The sequence below is a fragment of the Amblyraja radiata genome, chromosome 40 (genome assembly GCF_010909765.2).
Source record: "Amblyraja radiata isolate CabotCenter1 chromosome 40, sAmbRad1.1.pri, whole genome shotgun sequence".
Classification (NCBI taxonomy): domain Eukaryota; kingdom Metazoa; phylum Chordata; class Chondrichthyes; order Rajiformes; family Rajidae; genus Amblyraja; species Amblyraja radiata.
In genome coordinates, this window is record NC_045995.1 from 1,289,366 (window position 1) to 1,310,326 (window position 20,961).

The following is a 20,961-nucleotide window of genomic DNA, read 5'->3' on the forward strand; positions in this document are numbered from 1 at the left end:
CCTGCGCATGCGCACTGCAACGGCAACTGGTCGACGCTGGGCACTTTCTCCCTCGCTTTGAATTGTGGGAGATTTGGCCGCCATGGCTGTCCGGTCACTGCCTCGCCGCCAGCGCTGAAAACTAATGCGGAGGGGGCCTAACAAGTGGAACAGCTTAGGGCCTCTCTTCATCTAAATCCGGCCCTGAGCTTAGAGGAGGCATCTTGGTCAGCATGGACAAGTTGGGCCGAAGGGCCTGTTTCTACAGGACCGTGAAACATGAACTGTTTCTTTCTCCACGAGATGCTGCCCGACCGGCTGAGTATTTTGAGCATTTTCTGTCATTATGTCTTTGTTCTCTTTAATCGTTGTCCAGCCCCGAGTTGACTTGTTTGAGGTGTAGATCGTCCCCAGCTTACGGACACACTAAAGTACAGCCCGTACACGAGCGAGTGTCTGGGAGACGGTGGGATGGATTTACCGGCTGCTGCGGGGCTGCAGGCAACTTCTGCCGTGTGGGAACTCTGTTCACGGCTGCATGTTTCGATTGGGAACGGTTCCCAGGAAGGGAACCTGTTGTAACCGGGGGGAACGTCCTGCACCGTCTCCATAGCAATTTCTTGATGCATCTAATGAACGTCCCAGGCCATCTGTGCTTCCAACACAACACCACGTCTCACAGTCACAACTGGTGCTCTGACTTCCACATTCTGCAAGTTTTAAACAACACAGTTTCAGCACAATCTCACCGTACACCCAATTAACACATGTTGTATGTAGGAAGGAACTGCAGATGCTGGTTTAAACCGAAAGCAGACACAAAAAGCTGTAGTCACTCAGCGGGACAGACAGCATCTCTGGAGAAAAGGAATGGCTGACGTTTCGAGTCGAGACTCATCGGCAGACTGAGATTCAGGGGAAAGGGAGACGAGAGATATAGATGGTGATGGAGAGAGATATAGAACAAATAAATTATATAAATACAAAAAAGTAACGATGACAAAGGAAACTGGCCATTGTTAGCTGAGGGCTAGGTGAAAACGAGTTGTAGACAATGAGACTCAACAAGACAACTTTCAGACTAGTACAATGACTTGGGTGGGGGAGGGACGGAGAGGGAGGGGATGTTAGGGTTCAAGTTAGAGCAATCAATATTCATACTGCTGGGTAGCAAGCTGCCCAAGTAACATATGAGATGCTGTTCCTCCAATTTGCGTTTGGCCTCACTCTGACAATGGAGGAGGCCCAGGACAGAAAGGTCAGAGTGGGAATGTGGAGGGGAATTAAAGTGTTTGGCAACCGGGAGATCAGGTTGGCCCAGGCATAAAAACATGTTGTACTTGCTTAATCTTTCTCATAGTATTATCAATCTTTACAACAATATTCCATTATAGCAACAACAAACACAACGCAGGAACAGGCCCCGTCGGCCCACAATGTCTGTGCCGATCATGATGCCAAATTGAAAATGATCCATTTCCCTCCAATCCCAGCATATCCATGTACCTTTCCAAAAGCCTCTTAAACACCACTATTATATCTGGTTTCATCACCACCCCTGGCAGTGTGTTCCAGCCACTCACCACTCTGGAATAAAAATCTTTCCCCACAAATCTCCTTTAAACTTGTCTTTTTTTTTACCTTAAAGTTATACCCTCCGGTCGTTGAAATGTGCACCTTTGAGAAAGGGTTTCTAAGTGACACCAGTGTATTTTAAACATTTAAATATTTTACTGTTCACTTAAGCTACGTCTTATTCATCCCGCTGACTAACGCATGAGAAACTGATTCAAGCATTAAGGAGACACTTTCCAGAAGATGATCAGTGACACATAGCAGTGCATATTGTAAAAAAAACATTTATTACAACACTTTTTTTATATTGTTGGATTAATTTCAGGAAAATTACTTTTCCTAACGTGCTGCTTTCATCTAACTTCCTGTTCAGAGCAGATAAAATAGGGCGGTACTAGCGACAGAGAGCCGGGTTCGATCCCGACTACGGGTGTTGTCTGTACGGAGTTTGTACCGTGACCTTGGCCAAAGGCTTGGCTAGAGTGGATGTGGAGAGGATGTTTCCACTAGTGGGAGTCTGATGGACTAGAGGTCATAGCCTTAGTATTACAGGATGTTCCACGAGGAAAGAGATGAGAAGAAATGTCTTTAGCCAGAGGGTGGTGAATCTGTGGAATTCTTTGCCACAGACGGAGGCCATGTCAGTGGACACTTTTAAAGCAGAGACAGATTCATGAATAGTGCGGGTGTCAGGGGTTAAGGGGAAAAGGCAGGAGAATGAGGTTAGGAGGGAGAGATCTGCCATGATTGAATGGCAGAGTAAACGTGATGGGCCGAATTGACCTAATTCTTCTCCTATCATTTATGACCTGCGTGCGTTTCCCCCGAGATCTTCCGTTTCCTCCCCCACTCAAAAAACGTGCAGGTTTGTAGGTAAATTGGCTTGATATAAGTGTAAATTGTCCCTAGTGTGTGTAGGATAGTGTTAGTGGGCGGTGATCGCTGGTCGGTGTGGATTTGGTGGGATGAAAGGTCTGTTTCCGTGCTGTATCTCTAAATTAAACTAAAATGGAATCCCATCTCGAGTAGGCAGAATCTTCCCATTGAAACACTTACTAGTTACTGGAATCCCAGTAGATTACGACACCACGTATCTGATCTCCTTTGATTCGTTGTTCGCAGGTCACAACATCAAAATGAACGTGTAAAGCAAAGAACCACAGATGCTGAAAATCTGAAATAAAAATGGAAGAAAATTCATAAAACATTCAGCAGGTTAGACAGCATTTGTGGAGAAAGAAACAGTTCAGTTTCAGATCAGAGACCCTTCACCAGAGTAGGAAACAGCAACAAAAACAAGTTGTTTTTCAGTTGTAGAGAAGGGTTGTGGTGGATTGGTGGAACAAAGGGGATAATATCTCTGATGGGGCAAGAACAGATGAGGAAACGTAGTATTTGGTGTCAGCAATTAGAATAAGATGCTGGAAAAAGGAACTGCATAGGAACTGCTATACTAACAGAAAAATAAAAACGGACGTGGATGATATTAAACTCACCCAGAGGGTGGTTGCAATCTGGGACACGCTGCCCGAGGAGATGGTGGAGGCTTGAACTTTCCCTGCAGCTGCAGGAGGTGCATCACTGCAGCAGCAGCTCCCGTGATATGAACTACTGCATTGCAGGAGGTGCATCACTGCAGCAGCAACTCCCCTGCAAGTAACTACTGCATTGCAGGAGGTGCATCACTGCTGCAGCAGCTCCCGTGCAAGGATCTACTGCATTGCAGGAGGTGCATCACCGCAGCCGTTGCCACACAAGTTCCTGACGCCCTAGTTATTAATTATTTAATTAGTCCCGTGGATAGCTCGAGCCCTCGCCTGGGGGAGGGGCCGAGAGCGGCGCGGGGGTGGGGGGAGGGGCGCACGCGCGCTGACGTTGACGTCTCCCCAAGCCCCGCCCCTCCCCCCGCGGCGGACGTAGCTCCTCCCACTCAGCGCCGTGGCGGCGGGAAAGCGAGGATGGGGGAGACGGGAGACTCGCGACGGCGTTTGGCGCCTTTTCCAGCCGCGTGCTCGAGCTGTCCACGTGACCCAGAGTAGGGGTGGAGTTTAGTCGTGGGGTAGAGTTTAGTCGTGGGGTGGAGTTTAGTCGTGGGTGGAGTTTAGCGTGGGGTGGAGTTTAGTCGCGGGTGGAGTTTAGCGTGGGGTGGAGTTTAGTCGTGGGGTGGAGTTTAGTCGTGGGGTGGAGTTTAGTCGTGGGATGGAGTTTAGTCGTGGGGTGGAGTTTAGTCGTGGGATGGTGTTTAGTCGTGGGGTGGAGTTTAGTCGTGGGTGGAGTTTAGCGTGGGGTGGAGTTTAGTCGTGGGGTGGAGTTTAGTCGTGGGGTGGAGTTTAGCCGTGGGATGGAGGATAGTCGTGGGTGGAGTTTAGTCGTGGGGTGGAGTTTAGCTCAATTCTCTCCCCCCCAACTTTCTCCCCCTGACTCTCTCCCCTCTTTTTATATAGTTTTACTATTTTTTTCAGATATAGTTGAATCTCCAAGTGACCAAATCTCCCTTTGTCATGGACTCTGTCCTCATCGGGTAAGGGGGGGGGGGGCAGAGAGAGGGGGGAGAGAGAGAGTTAGGGTTGGAGGGAGAACTTGTCCCACGTTCTCCCCCTCCCTACTCAGTCTTCACCTCTCGCTCTCCCCATCTCTCTCCCTCCTGCACCCTCATCTCCCTCTTTCTCTCCACACATTTCTTTCTCTCTCCCTCTCTCTCTTTCTTTTTCTCCCTCTCCCTTCTCTCACCATCTCTTTATCCTTGCTCTCTCTCCCTTTTGTTCACAACATATTCTGCTTCTTTCCCCACCTTCTCTCTCTCCCTTCTCTCTCTCCCTCCAGCCATTAATCTTTATCTCTCCCCCTCTCTCCTCATTCTCCCTTATCTCTACCGCCTCCCTTTCTCTCTCTTCCTCCACTCATTTCCCTTTATGTCCTCCCCTCTCTCTCCATCCCCTCTCTCTCCTTCCCTCCTTAAATTAAAATTAAATTTCTTTATTTATATAGCACATTTTTAGTCAACTTGCATTGACCCCAAAGTGCTTCACATAATTACATCCACACACACAGGCAAAGGTGGGTGAAGTGTCTTGCCCAAGGACACACACAGGCAAAGGTGGGTGAAGTGTCTTGCCCAAGAACACAACGACAGTATGCACTCCAAGCGGGATTCGAACCAGCTACCTTCCGGTTGCCAGCCGAACACTTAGCCCATTGCGCCATCTTCTCTCACTTCTCTAACCCCGCCCTCCTTCTCTCCACCTTCTCTGTATCTCTCTACCTCGTCCTCTCCCTTTCCCTCTCACTATCCCACTCTCACACCCTCTGTCTCCTCCCCCACCTTCTTCTCTCCCAACACCCCACTTCTCTTTTCTCTCGCTGCCACTCTCTCTCTCTCTCTCTCTCTCTCTCTCTCTCTCTCTCTCTCTCTCTCTCTCTCTCTCTCTCTCTCTCTCTCTCTCTCTCTCTCCCTCCCTCCCTCCCTCTCGCTCTCTCCTGCCTCTTCCAGTAACCGTCCTGCTTTGCCGATAGACTTCGTCCAGTAGGACGTCTCGAAGATCGAGTGCAAACAGAGTGCCTTGCAGTTACCCAATTTCTGAATCATCCCCTCCCTCCCTCTCTCCCCTCTGTCCCGTCTCACCCTCCCCTCCCCTACGCGCCCTCTCCTTCCAGAGAACGTTAAACGTCGTGTGAAAATCTCTCCTCTCCCCCTTCCCTCTCTCTCCCTCAATTGCTAACTCCCTCTCCCCCTCAATAGCTAATTATGACCCCCCATGTCTCCCCTCCTGTCTCACTCCCCTCTCTCTCTCTCCCCCTCCACTTTAGAGTTAAGACCCCTGTCTCCCCCCCCCCGTCCCCGCGCCTTCCTTGTTGAAGAAGACCCCCTTCCTTTCTCTTCCCCGTCCCATTTCTCCCCGCTCAAACCCAGATCTCTCCCCTCTCCCCCCGTCCCCTGAATAACTCCAGCGCTAATTCTCTCCCCACCCCCTCTCCCCACCCCACCCACATCGACGATCAGAGATGTTTTAGCGTTGCATATAAATTGTATAGAAAATATCCCTCCCCCCAAAAAAAGAGTTTGGTGTGTGTATATATGTTTATAGCGGAAAAACGATCTATGTCACAGTTTTGTTCCCTCCTCTCCTCCTCCCCTTCCCCGTTCCCCCTCTCCGCCCAGCTCCGACTGAGGCGGAGGCAAAACGCCGCTTAAAAAAAAGAGCTCGGAGCGCAAAATTAGAGAGCGCGGTTCTCTAAAACGATTAAAAAAGAGTACGAAACGCAAAATGAGAACGAGAGAGCGGAGCAACGGAAAACCCGCCAGGGAGAAGAGGGGTCTTCTGCCGACTCCTGACGTCTTCTCCCTCCCATAGAGAGGGGGGTGAGAGAGAAAAAGAACGAAGGAACGAGAGAGCGGAGAGAGAGAGAGAGAGAGAGAGAGAGAGAAATTCGCGCAGAGAGAGAGAGAGAGAGAAGAGATAGACTTGTTTCTGTTCTTTAAGAGAAGAGAAGAGAAGGCAAGAGGGGGAAACAACATCTCAGGATATCGTCACGGTCAACTCTGCTTCCTCCCACTGTACGTACACGATATTCTCGCTTATTTTTCCAGGTATTCCCGCGCACAATAACCGGGAGATAGTGCTGAGTTTTGTGCCATTTTACTGTGTTCTCCATCCATCCCTGTACCTCATTCCCTCCCTCCTCTTTCCCCCTCCTTTCCCCCTCCTTCCCCTCAGAACAAAACTGCGCAAAATAAGACATAAAGCTGCAGTAACTCAGCTTTCGAAGACGGTTCTCAACCGGAAACCTCACCCGCACGCTTCTCTGCAGAGATGCTGCCTGTCCAGCGGAGTTACTCCAGCACTTTACTATGAATGTGCGCCGCACTTTTTACACAACTTAATGGGCCACGGAAACGGGGGGCTGCAGCCCCCCCCCCCCCACTGACTCGGTGATGCCGCTGTATCTCTAAAGTCTAAAAGACAGTAGTCTAAAGCGGGCCGGACTGATATGTGTAGGAAAGAACTGCAAATGCTGGTTTAAATTGAAGGTAGACACAAAATGCTGGAATAACACACCCTACAGGAAGGGTCTCGACCTGAAACGTCACCAGCCGGCTTCTCTCCAGAGATGCTGCCTGTCCCGCGGAGTTACTCCAGCATTTTGTGTCTACCAGAGTGATGTGTATATGGGTGATAATATAGGGAGGGTTTGATCAGACAAAAGTTACGCTGGATGCTGACGTCTGCAGCCGTGTAATTGCTGCACGAATAGCAGCTTCTAGTTTACAATTGTCATCCATTGACATTCCGGACTGCAGCCGCCACCGCTCCCACAAAGCCGCTGCATGTGGGGGGGGGGGGGGGGGGTCCTGGGAGCGACGAGTGGACCTTTCTGTCCCCCGCATGTTTTGAGAGGTGGGGGACAATCCCCTCCCATGTTTTGTGAAACATGTTGCAGCAAAATCGAAGCCTCCGAAGTCGAGTCGCAGCCGCAACCACAGTCACCGCAGCCTCCGAAGTCAGCGGCTCCGTGATGGGAAGTCCACAGTCTCTGCGAACGGAGCCCTCAAGGTCGATTCCAGTTGGAGGCCGCCAGCTCCTAGAATCTAGCAGCCCCGGGACTGGCTGTAGTTCCCAGGTCAGCTCACCTGCCCCGGGACTGGCTGTAGTTCCCAGGTCAGCTCACCTGCCCCGGGACTGGCTGTAGTTCCCAGGTCAGCTCACCTGCCCCGGGACTGGCTGTAGTTCCCAGGTTGCGAAAAACAATTGAAAAAAAACACCTGCGGGCCAGAAGATTTCGGGTTACGGGCCGAATCCGGCCCGTGGGCCATAGGTTACCGACCCCTGTACTATATCTCAGGTCTCATTGTGACCCCCCTCCCCATGTTTTAAAGCGATTACCGCCCGTGTGAAAGCAACAATTCATTCACTCAAACGTTGGTTTTTCTGTTGCATCGCCGACCATCCAAGAATGATTGAGAAAACCAAGACTAACTCATGGTTTGGGAGGTGCGACATATTCTCGCTTGAGGAGCTACCTCATAAATTGGCAACGAGCAAGATATCGATGCAATCATTAGTGATCAACCGATTGCCAGCGGGCTGGCGAGGCCACTGTTTGGTGTTTAAATAGTAAGATTAAACGAGACCTTACCAGTTTGAAGTTTGATCATTATTTTATGAGGAGTTACGTCGAGGGACTACGTGAAGAAGGCCGTCCAGGTGCATGCGCGTCAAACTTCAAAGCAGCGGTGTGAAATCACAGATGATCTACTCTGAAGCATAATAGTAAGCTACGTGATACAAACTTAACTTACCTTTGATCTTATTAGGGTGGGAGCGGATGGCACGTAGTCCCTCGACGTAACTCCTCATAAAATAAAGATCAAACTTCAAACTGGTAAGTTCTCGTTTAATCTTAATATTTTACTTCGGAGTCACGTGAGTGACTACGTGAAGATTTTAAAGCTTCTGTGATTTCAGGCCGTAGATTGGGTTCCGGCGTATCACTGCATTTTGCTTGACTCTATGAGTGAAAAACAGTCAATAACATGCAAACCATCATACTTGTTTAAATAATTAATGGTTTATTTTATGCTAAAACATTATGTGTCCCATTGTAATCTCTAGAGACATTTAATACTGAATTCAAAATAGTACCACCAAATACACCAGGGTCTGCAATTTCTTTGTGATAATACTTGTGCAACATCCTTTCATTTTCCCAACCTGCGGCCGCAAGGATATGGTCTATTGGAATGTCCAAATCCTTGGCCACCAATGTTGCCGCCGCCCTGGTGGAAATGAGGTTTAAATTTGTCAGTATCAATTCCTGCATCCAATAGCACCTTCTTCAGCCATCTTGAAATTGTTTGTGTTGTCACTTTTTTATGTGGCTTTATGGCTGATGAATAATCCAGTTTCTACACCTGTAAGATGTTTGGTAGTCTCAATGTAGTATTTTAAATATGTAACTACACAAAGTCTTTGATCTGCAGGATAAGCTGAAAATCAATTTACACCCCGAGACTCCTGGTCTGCTCTGTTTTAGCAGGTCATAGACATAGAATGTAATTTCCTCACTTTGCATTCCCATTCTGTCTATCCTTAACTTGTGTAATGTTTGTACTCTTTGAGCTGATACTAAAGCCATTAACATGACTACTTTTATCGTAATTTTGTCTAACGACAAATTTGAGATGGGATCCCAATCCCTAAGTAGCATTAAAGATGCCCTTCATGTATCTACAAGTCAAAGGATGTGATCCTAGAACTTGATGTTCCGATGGTCTCGATAAGTATGCCGACAAAGCATACCTTGCTGTTGATCACAGTATAGCTTAAATTTTCATCAAAATGTAATTTTGACAAATTTCTACAACATCTGAAGCGTCTGCAGTGTGGTAAGAAAATTTTGTGTTGAAGAAACTGTTCCCATTTCTTAATGTAAGAAAATGTACTGCTTCTAGGTACTTTTTAGAATCTGCAAATCAATAAATCAACACGATCATGTAAAGGATGAAATTCACCAGCTACAGGGTGCACAAGTAGGTTTTCTTGTCTAAAGACATCCATAATGGGTTCAGTCACCATTTTTAACCCTAATGAATACCATGTTTGTGTGGGCCAATCTGGAACCACCAACAATCCTAAAGCATAATCTTGTTTGATCTTCTGTAGACACCTTTTGATGAGACAAAAGGGAGGAAATGCATCCAAAACATTCCACCCCAATTTAGCGTAAACGCATCTACCCCTGTTGCACCTGCATCTGGCTTCTAAGAAACATATTGAGGTAACTGGTGATTCAATCTGGGTGCAAACAAATCAATTTCTGGTTTCCCAAATTTTTAAACAATTGTTCGGAAAACGTCACGATTTAACATCCATTCTGTATTGTCATTGAAATTTCTTGATCTTGTATCTGCAATTATGTTGAATTTACCCGGGAGGTAAACTGCAGAAAACCAAATATCTTTCTCAATGCACCAGTGCCAAATCCTGTTTGCCAAATGTGAAATGAAATGAAGGTAAAGTGAGGCGAGAATTGAAGGGACAACAGCAGCTAAAGTGCTTGGTAAACATTGGTCGTGCAGATGTCGTAATTGAAAATATTGGAATTATCGTGTTTGCTCACTGCATTTCATCAACAGTAAGGCATTATTCGTGTTTTGGTTGATTCCTTTGGTATCTAAAAATTCTCAGAAGTGATAAATCTGGCTGTAAATTTTTCTTCAGATGCGTTTTCATTTTGTACGTAAAAACCTACTTGAGAACCATGGGCGATTTAAAAAAAATAAATAAAATACAGCCAGATTTATCACTTCTGAAACGTTTTAGATGACAAAGGAATCAAGAAAAAACACAAATAATGTGTTTGTTGCAACAAAAGCTGCATTGCCTTTCAGCATTGTGTTTCAGCCAAAGCTGCATTGTGTTGCAGCATTGTGTTTCAGCCAAAGCTGCATTGTGTTGCAGCATTGTGTTTCAGCCAAAGCTGCATTGTGTTGCAGCATTGTGTTTCAGCCACAGACTACAACATGATTTGAAGATTCGGTCAAATATTCGGTTGCTTTCTCTATGGCAAGTCTGTGTTTGTTGGACGTTATTTAAAAGCAGCATTTTGTTTCAGCAAAAGACTGTACAGCCGGATTTGAATATTCGTTTTGCACAGTGTATTTTAGTGTTGTGTGTGTGAATGTGTGTGTGTGTGAATATATAATGTGTGTGTGTGAATATATATATATGTGTGTGAATATATATATGTGGGTGTGAATATATATGTGTGTGTGTGTGTGAGAATATATATGTGTGTGAATATATATATGTGTGTGTGTGTGTGAATATATATATGTGTGTGTGTGTGTGAATATATATATGTGTGTGTGTGTGTGTGTGTGAATGAATATTTATGTGTGTGAGTGTGAATATTTATGTGTGTGTGAATATTGATATGTGTGTGTGTGCGTGTGAATATGTGTGTGTGCGTGTGAATATATGTGTGTGTGTGTGAATATATGTGTGTGTGTGTGTTAGTGAATGTGTGTGTGAATATATATATATATGTGTGTGTGAATATATATGTGTGTGTGAATATATATATATGTGTGTGCGAATATTTGTGAATGTGTGCGAATATATGTGTGTGTGGGTGAATATATATGTGTGTGTGTGTATGAATATATGTGTGTGTGTGTGTGTGAATATATGTGTGGGTGTGTGTGTGTGAATATATGTGTGTGTGTGTGAATATATGTGTGTGCGTATATATATATATGTGTGTGTGAATATATATGTGTGTGTGTGTGTGTGTGTGTGCTTTAGTGTTGATGAAATGCAGTGAGCAAATGGCCAATGTTCGCTAAGCACTCTGTCTGTTGTCCCTTCAGCTCTCACTTCTATCTACCGTCATTTCTCCTCACTTTTGGAATTCTGAAGTAGGCGAAATGTCTCACATGGTCATCCCGATTTCCATAATTATTTGCAGCGCAAAAATGGACATTTTCGGCGGGTTTTAACGGGCCCGCTACGTTCAGATTCAGATTCAGATTCAACTTTAATTGTCGTTGTCAGTGTACAATACAGAGACAACGAAATGCAGTTAGCATCTCTCTAAAAGATGGAATTGGAAACAATGGTAAGTGCCTACCTGCAGAACATCGCGTGTAATCCATTTGGTGTAGCGTAGCAACAGTACGGGTCATGGGTCGTGACCCGAGTGCCGTGAAACCTCCCATATGTGTGTGTGTCAATGTGCGTGCGTGTGAATATATATGTGTGTGTGTGTGAATATATGTGTGCGTGTGTGTGTGAATATGTGTATGTGTGTGACTATGTGTGCGTGTGAATATGTGTGTGTGAATATGTGTGCGTATGTGTGTGTGACTATGAATGTGTGTGTGTGTGTATATGTGTGTGAGTGAATGTGTGTGTGAGTGAATGTGTGTGTGTGTGTACATGTGTGTGTCTGAATATGTGTGTGTGAATATGTGTGTGTGCGTATGAGTGTGTGTGTGCGTGATTATATTGTGTGTTTGCGTGTGTGTGTGTGTGTGTGCGTGATTATATATTGTGTGTGTGTGTGTGTATGTGTGTGTGTGAATATGAGTGCGTGTGTTTGTGTGTGCGTGCATATGTGTGTGAGTGCATGTGAATATATATGTGTGTGTGAAATAATATAGTATTTCGTAGTTCAGAGCTTATTTGTTATGTTTAATAGCGTGATGGCTGTCAGGAAGAAGCTGTTCCTCAATGTAGATGTTACAGTTTTCAGTTTACAAAAGTCGGACGTGACTCCAGAAGTCGGGCATCAGTCAGTCCACAAGCTGTGAGTCAGATCAAAGACCATGAGTTAATCCCAAGGCAGTGAGTGAGGCCACAGGTGATGAGTAAATCGCTCGCTGCCCCCTCTCATCCACTGACATCCCCCACCTCAAGACGCTGCCCTCCGCCATGCTATAGGATTCACCCCCTACTGAAGCCGTCCACATCCCCTGCATGAGGACACGCCCCTTCTCATCAGTTCACGACAACCCCCGCCTGAAGCTGCCCTTGGCTGCACATTTACCGCCCATAGAGCAGCGTCTTGAGGTGGGGGGTGGGGTGTGTGTGTGTGTGTGTGTGTGTGTGTGTGTGTGTGTGTGTGTGTGTGTGCGCGTGTGTGTGAGAGAGAGATTGGGTTTGTGTGTGCGTGAATGAGTCTGTTTGTGAATATGTGTGTGAGAATGTGTGTGAATATGTGTGTGTATGTGTGAGAATGTGTGTGTGTGTGAATGTGTGTGTGAATATGTGCGTGTGAATATGTGTGTGTGTATGAATATGTGTGTGAGTGAATAAGTGCGTGTGTGTGTATGAATATATGTGTGTGTGCATATGTGTGTGAGTGCGTGTGAATATATATGTGTGTGTGTGAAATAATATAGTATTTCGTAGTTCAGAGCTTATTTGTTAAGTTTAATAGCGTGATGGCTGTCAGGAAGAAGCTGTTCCTCAATGTAGATGTTACCGTTTTCAGTTTACAAAAGTCGGACGTGACTCCAGAAGTCGGGCATCAGTCAGTCCACAAACCGTGATAGTCAGTCAGTCTAAAGGGCATGAGTTAATCCCAAGACAGTGAGTGAGTCCACAGGTCATGAGTAAATCGCTCACTGCCCCCTCTCCTCCACTGACATGCCCTACCTCCACCTGGCTATAGGATGCACCCCCTACTGAAGCCGCCCTCATCCCCTGCATGAGCCCCCCCCCCCCCCAACCTTTCTCATCAGCTCATGAGAACCCCCGCCTGAAGCTGTGCCGCTCGCCTGGCTGCACGATGTTTACCACTCCCCACTCCACCCTGACAAACCCCCAGCTCAAAAAAATGTTGTGCACAAAATCTTCAGTGTTCATTCACAACTGAAATTGTATTTAGGCTGCTTTTTCTTTTTTCTTTTTTTATTTATTTATTAGAAGTAGACATATTATAAAATGTAGTTACATATTATAGTAAAAAAAAACTTTTCATATACATCAGTCATACATTATTAAAATGTTCCATTATCAATTACTTCTGCTTCTAGTATTTTTATTTTTTATAGAAAGCGAGAAAAAGAGAGGGTAGAAAGTTACAAATAAAAAAGAAAGCAAAAAAAAAAAAAAAAAACAAACAAAAAACAACACATCAGAAAATCAAGGGAGGTGGAATGGGTTACCTGTAATACATCAATGGAGATAGGTTCGTAGGTTATAAAGTATAGAGTATAGTTTTTCATCTGTTCCTAAGTTCAAGTTTCAACTGGGTCCTCGTGCTGTGCCAATCTATCCCTTCAGATAGTTAATGAATGGAGCCCAAATTTTATGAAAAAGATCTTGTTTGTCCATTAAGACAAGTCTAATTCTTTCTAAGTATAGGGTCTCCGACATTTCCGTAATCCACATTTTGATTGTGGGGGTTGTAGGGCCTTTCCAAAATTTTAATATTAATTTTTTTCCGGTTATTATACTGTAATTGAGGAAGTTTCTTTGGTTTGTTGTGAGTGTTAAGCTTTGTTCTGATATTCCAAGTATTATTAATTTTGTGTCTGGGTCCAGTTTTGTATTAATAACTTCTGAAGTTATTTCAAAAATATCTGTCCAGAAATGTTTAAGTTTTATACAGTTTGCAAACGTATGTGTTAAATTAGCCTCTAAATGTAGACATTTATCACAAATAGGAGAGATTTGTGGGAAGATTCTATTTAGTTTTATTTTAGAGAAGTGTAGTCTATGTAAGACCTTGAATTGTATTAAAGTATGTCTGGCATTTAATGAACATTGATGTATTTGTTGTAAACTTTCGTCCCACATATCTTTCGTGATAGGATGACCTATTTCATTTTCCCATTTGTATCTATATGGTTCGGTCGGTGGTACCTCGTTATTTAGTAGGGTGTTATAAATATAAGCTATTAGTTTTTCAGTATTAGGATGCTTGTTCAGACATTCATCAAGAATTTCTGATTCCCTATTCCTGTAAACTTGTGTATTAGATTTAACATAATCTCTAATTTGTAGATATCTGAAAAAATTATTTGAGTGCAGTCCATAATTCAGTTGAAACTCTTGAAATGAAAGAAAAGTACCTTTCCCATAAAGATGTCCTATATTTTTGATTCCATGATTTTTCCATTGTGTGAAACCTTTGTCCATAAAGGATGATTTGAACAAAGGATTATTTACAATGGGAAGGCAGAGTGGTATATTATTCAATTTTAAATCTTTTTTTATTTGTTTCCAAATTCGTATTCCACTATGTATTATGGGGTTTTCTTTATAGGTTTTTTTGTGCTGTTTTGTGGGGGCAAATATGATCGGTCCAATTTCAAAAGGTAGACAGTCTTCCTTTTCCATCATTAGCCAATCTGGTTGTTGGTCCATTTCTTCCAGCCAAAAATTCATGTTTTTAATATGGACTGCCCAAAAATAAAATAAGAAATTTGGCAAAGCCAGACCTCCATTTATCTTTGATTTACATAAATGTTTTTTACTTATTCTATGATTCTTATAATCCCAGACAAAACTTGTAACAATGGAGTCGACTTTTTTGAAAAAGGTTTTTGGGAAATATATCGGAATTAATTGAAGTAGGTACAGTAGTTGCGGTAAAAAAATCATTTTTATAGCATTAATTCTCCCAAGCATTGAAATGGGGAGTGTTTTCCAGTATTGAATATTCTTATGTAGTTTATTCAGTAAGGGTGGGAAATTTAGTTTAAATAAAGAGGTATATGTATTAGTTACCCAGATTCCTAAGTATTTAAATTTATCTTTAACTATTTTAAAAGGGGATTGTTGTATTGTATGTAAATTGAATTTTGTTATTGGCATGATTTCGCTTTTATTCCAATTGATTCTATATCCCGAAAACTGACCAAATTGAGTTATTAGATTTAATAGGTTTGGAATACTAGTTTCTAATTTTGTAATATATATTAGTATATCATCTGCATATAAGGAGATTTTATTCCTTGTGTCTCTAGTATTGTATCCAAATATTCCTGGATGGTTTCTAACGGTTTCTGCTAGGGGTTCGATTGCAAGAGCAAATAATAGTGGGGATAGTGAGCATCCTTGTCTACAGCCTCTAGAGAGATTAAATTTAGTTGATAACATTTTGTTTGTTAATATTCTAGCTGTTGGGTTAGAATATAACAATTTAACCCATGTACAGTACTTCTCTCCTAGTTGAAATTTTTCCATCACCGAAAATAAATATGGCCATTCTACCTGGTCAAATGCTTTTTCAGCATCTAACGAGATAATTGCTAGCTCTGCGTTGGGGATTCTATTGGAGTATATAATATTAAATAATCTTCTCAGATTAAAAAATGAATACCGTTTGGGGATAAACCCTGTTTGGTCAGGATGTATTAATTTACTGATCACTAAGCTCAATCTATTAGATAGAATCTTAGTTAATATTTTCTGATCAGTTTTAGGCTGCTTTTTCAACATCATGTCTGGAAATGTTAGAGGTCAAGGTGATGTGGCTTTTGCTGTAGTATCCTCTGGGATAGCTGCTACATTTCTGCCTGGTGGAAGAACTACACATTCTCGATTAAAGATACCCGTCCAAGTGGCCGATGATACATTGTGCAACTTCGAGAAGAACTCTAAGACGGCACATTTCACGAGGCAAGTGAAAGTCATTGTTTGGGATGAATGTCCAATGATTAGGAGAGAATGCTTTGAAGTTGTGGACAGAATTCTTCCAGATGTCTTCAGCAACACCAAGCATTTTGATGCCCCCGTGCCTGTACAGGCCTCAGTGACTGAGCTGCCAGCCCTCAGTGACTGAGATGCCAGCCCAAAAATACATTCCGCCCACAAACTCCATACTAGCCCTCTGGAAACCAGTACATTTGGCCCAACATACTAGCTCAACAGAAATATGAAGGGAAATGTCAAAGGTTTCCTGAAGGATGGAACATCGCCCAAGAATGTTGTCATTAATAGCGTGTTTCATTGAATGATGACTTCTGAGATATTCTCAGATTTTCCTTCTTAAAATTTGACCGCTGACTTTCTCTATATTAAAATTGTCTCTTTTTATCAACAGGAAATAGTCATCAAGAGGCAGTGAGCAGCAGAACACAACAAGACGCAACACGACACAAAAAGTAAAAACTTAATAAATCTCATCTTTAAAATTTAAATTGTTCTTATATTTTAAGAGTCATTCACATTTTAAACTTTAATAAAACCTTTTTGCACTTTTAATGCAGTGTGTTCTTCATCACAATAGAACCTAATAGGCAGGAATGGCTGCTCTGTGGGAGAGCCACTAAGAGTGCATGGGGGGAGGTTGTTTGGAGATGCACTGAATGTGTGGGTGGGAGGGGAATGGCAAGGAGCAGAGTGGGGGGGGGGGGGTGAAGGTAGGTGGGGTGACTGAGTAACTGCCAGCATACCAGGCGTGAGTGACTGCACTGCCAGCCCACGAGCCGTGAGTTAGTGAACTGCCAGCCCACCAGCTGTAAGTAACTGAACTGCCAGCCCAATAATCCATTCAGTCCACCCTCTTCCCCTTCTCTCTTACAGTCTCACCTGTTTTGGGCAGATTTCTGGCAGTTTCTCAGCCGCCAGCCTGCCAGGTCCGAGTGATTGTACTGCCAGGCCTCAGTGACTGAGCTGCCAGCCCTCAGTGACTGTGCTGCCAGCCCAAAAATCAATTTGGCCCACAAATTCCATACTAGCCCTTTGGAAATCAGTACCTTCGGCCCCCAACACTCATACTAGCGCAACAGAAAGCCGCCCCCCCCCCCCCCCCCAACTGGCCAGCAATATTGGAATTGGTGGAGAGGTGGAATATTGTGTTGGGTGTCCAGCCCTCCCGTGTGATGCTGGGACCCAACGGGTCCCACTTAGTCTAGTTAACCATAAAACCTTGGAGGACATTATACAACATTTGAAATCCTCCTCCTGCTGCCTCGATATTCTACCAACAGGCCTTTTCAAAGGTGTATCATACTGCATGACCTCAGACCTTCTACAGATTGTAAACACGTCCCTTCTCTCAGGTGTCTTCCCACAGGCCCTGAAAACTGCTGTTATCAAGCCTCCCTTAAAAAAGAACAACTTAGACACTTCACTACTGAACAATTACAGACCAATATCAAACCTCCCATTTCTCAGTAAAATAATTGAAAAAGCTGTTTTTAAGCAGCTGAACAATTTCATGTTAATGACCAGCTGTTTTGATGTCTTCCAGTCAGGATTTAGACCACACCACAGCACCGAGACGGCTCTTGTTAAGGTCTACAATGGCATTCACTTAAACACAGACAACGGCAAAATTTCAGTCTTAGTATTACTAGAGCTCAGTGCTGCATTCGACACAGTCGATCACAACATATTACTAGACCGTCTGGAAAACTGGGTGGGACTTTCGAGCACAGCATTAAAATGGTTTGAATCCTACTTGAAGGACAGGGACTATTTTGTGTCTATAGGTAATTACACATCTGAGCATGCAAAAATTACATGTGGAGTTCCCCAGGGCTCCATTCTGGGGCCTCTTCTGTTTAACATCTACATGCTTCCACTGGCTCAGATCATGAAAAACATCAAAATGCTAGACTGAGTGGGACCCGTTGGGTCCCAGCATCACACGGGAGGGCTGGACACCCAGCACAATATTCCACCTCTCCACCAATTCCAATATTGCTGGCCAGTGGGGGGGGGGGGGGGGCTTTCTGTTGCGCTAGTACGAGTGTTGGGGGCCGAAGGTACTGATTTCCAGAGGGCTAGTATGGAATTTGTGGGCCAAATGGGTTTTTGGGCTGGCAGCACAGTCACTGAGGCTGGCAGCTCAGTCACTGAGGCCTGGCAGTACAATCACTCGGACCTGGCAGGCTGGCGGCTGAGAAACTGCCAGAATTTCTGCCCAAAACAGGTGAGACTGTAAGAGAGAAGGGGGAAGAGGGTGGACTGAATGGATTATTGGGCTGGCAGTTGTCACTTACAGCTGGTGGGCTGGCAGTTCACTAACTCACGGCTCGTGGGCTGGCAGTGCAGTCACTCACGCCTGGTATGCTGGCAGTTCACTCAGTCACCCCACCTACCTTCACCCCCCCTCCCACTCTGCTCCTTGCCATTCCCCTCCCACCCACACATTCAGTGCATCTCCAAACAACCTCCTTAGTGGCTCTCCCACAGAGCAGCCATTCCTGCCTATTAGGTTCTATTGTGATGAAGAACACACAGCATTAAAAGTGCAAAAAGATTTTATTAAAGTTTAAAATGTGAATGACTCTTAAAATATAAGAACAATTTAAATTTTAAAGATGAGATTTATTAAGTTTTTACTTGTGTCTTGTTGCGTCTTGTTGTGTTCTGCTGCTCACGGCCTCTTGATGACTATTTCCTGTTGATAAAAAGAGACAATCTTAATATAGAGAAAGTCAGCGGTCAAATTTTAAGAAGGAAAATCTGAGAATATCTCAGAAGTCATCATTCAACGAAGCACGCTATTAATGACAACATTCTTGGGTGATGTTCCATCCTTCAGGAAACCTTTGACATTTCCCTTCATATTTCTGTTGAGCTGGTATGTTGGGCCAAAGGTACTGGTTTCCAGAGGGCTAGTATGGAGTTTGTGGGCGGAATGTATTTTTGGGCTGGCAGCACAGTCACTGAGGGCTGGCAGCTCAGTCACTGAGGCCTGTACTGGCAGGGGGGGGCAAAATGCTTGGTGTTGCTGAAGACATCTGGAAGAGTTCTGTCCACAACTTCAAAGCATTCTCTCCTAATCATTGGACATTCATCCCAAACAATGACTTTCACTTGCCTCGTGAAATGTGCCGTCTTAGAGTTCTTCTCGAAGTTGCACAATGTATCCTCGGCCACTTGGATGGGTATCTTGAATCGAGAATGTGTAGTTCTTCCACCAGGCAGAAATGTAGCAGCTATCCTAGAGGATACTACAGCAAAAGCCACATCACCTTGACCTCTAACATTTCCTGACATGATGTTGAAAAAGCAGCCTAAATACAATTTCAGTTGTTAATGAACACTGAAGATTTTGTGCACAACATTTTTTTGAGGTGGGGGTTTGTCAGGGTGGAGTGGGGAGTGGTAAAGATCGTGCAGCCAGGCGAGCGGCACAGCTTCAGGCGGGGGTTCTCATGAGCTGATGAGAAAGGTTGCTCATGCAGGGGATGAGGGCGGCTTCAGTAGGGGGTGCATCCTATAGCCAGGCGGATGTAGGGCATGTCAGTGGAGGAGAGGGGGCAGTGAGCGATTTACTCATGACCTGTGGACTCACTCACTGTCTTGGGATTAACTCATGCCCTTTAGACTGACTGACTCTCATGGCTTGTGGACTGACTGATGCCCGACTTCTGCAGTCACGTCCGACTTTTGTAAACTGAAAACGGTAACATCTGCATTGAGGAACAGCTTCTTCCTGACAGCCATCACGCTATTAAACTTAACAAATAAGCTCTGAACTACGAAATACTATATTATTTCACACACACACATATATATTCACACGCACTCACACACATATGCACACACACATATATTCATACACACACACACACACACACATTCACTCACACACGCATTCAGACACACACACGTACACACACACATATTCACACACACACGCACATATTCACACACACACACACATTCTCACACATTCACACACTCACACACATTCTCATACACATATTCACAAACAGACTCATTCACGCACACACAAACTCAATGACACACGCATTCACACAAACACCCACACACACATAGACTCATACACACACACGTAGACTCATACACACACACACACACACACACATGGACTCACTCACTCACACACACGCACACACAGACTCAATCACACACACAGACTCATCCCCCACCTCAAGACGCTGCCCTATGGGTGGTAAATGTCGTGCAGCCAAGGGCAGCTTCAGGCGGGGGTTGTCGTGAACTGATGTGAAGGGGGGGGGGGGGGTGTCCTCATGCTGGGGATGTGGACGGCTTCAGTAGGGTGTGCATCCTATAGCATGGCGGAGGGCAGCGTCTTGAGGTGGGGGATGTCAGTGGAGGAGAGGGGGCAGTGAGCGCTTTACTCATCACCTGTGGACTCACTCACTGCCTTGGGATTAACTCATGGCCTTTGGACTGACTCTCACAGCTTGTGGACTGACTGATGCCCGACTTCTGGAGTCACGTCCGACTTTTGTAAACTGAAAACTGTAACATCTACATTGAGGAACAGCTTCTTCCTGACAGCCATCACGCTATTAAACATAACAAATAAGTTCTGGACTACGAAATACTATATTATTTCACACACACATATATATTCACATGCACTCACACACATATGCACACACACACGCACGCACTCATATTCACACACACACACAATATAATCATGCACACACACACTCACACGCACACGCACACACACATATTCACTCACACACATATTCAGACACACACATGTACACACACACATATTCACACACACACACACACACATATTCACTCACACACATATACACACACACATTCACACACACACACGCACACATATATTCTCACACACACACGCACACATATATTCACGCACACACACACACACACACATATATATTCACACACACACACTGACACACACACACACACACACACACACACACACACACACACACACATACACACACACACACATATGGGAGGTTTCACGGCAGTCGGGTCACGACCCTTGACCCGTACTGTTGCTACGCTACACCAAATGTATTACACGCGATGTTCTGCAGGTAGGCACTTACCATTGTTTCCAATTCCATCTTCCAGGGAGATGCTAACTGCATTTCGTTGTCTCTGTATTGTACACTGACAACAACAATTAAAGTTGAATCTGAATCTGAATCTGAACGTAGCGGGCCCGTTA

General features: G+C 44.5%; 1 long non-coding RNA gene across 1 annotated transcript; it reads right to left on the minus strand.

Annotated features, from left to right (window-relative positions):
* Positions 1-601: 601 nt before the first annotated feature.
* LOC116967642 lies at positions 602-3,139 on the minus strand. Its single transcript, XR_004410290.1, has 3 exons — positions 3,051-3,139; positions 2,611-2,728; positions 602-675 (listed from the first exon to the last, which is right to left on the minus strand). It is a non-coding gene; the product is annotated as an uncharacterized LOC116967642 (long non-coding RNA).
* Positions 3,140-20,961: the final 17,822 nt, after the last annotated feature.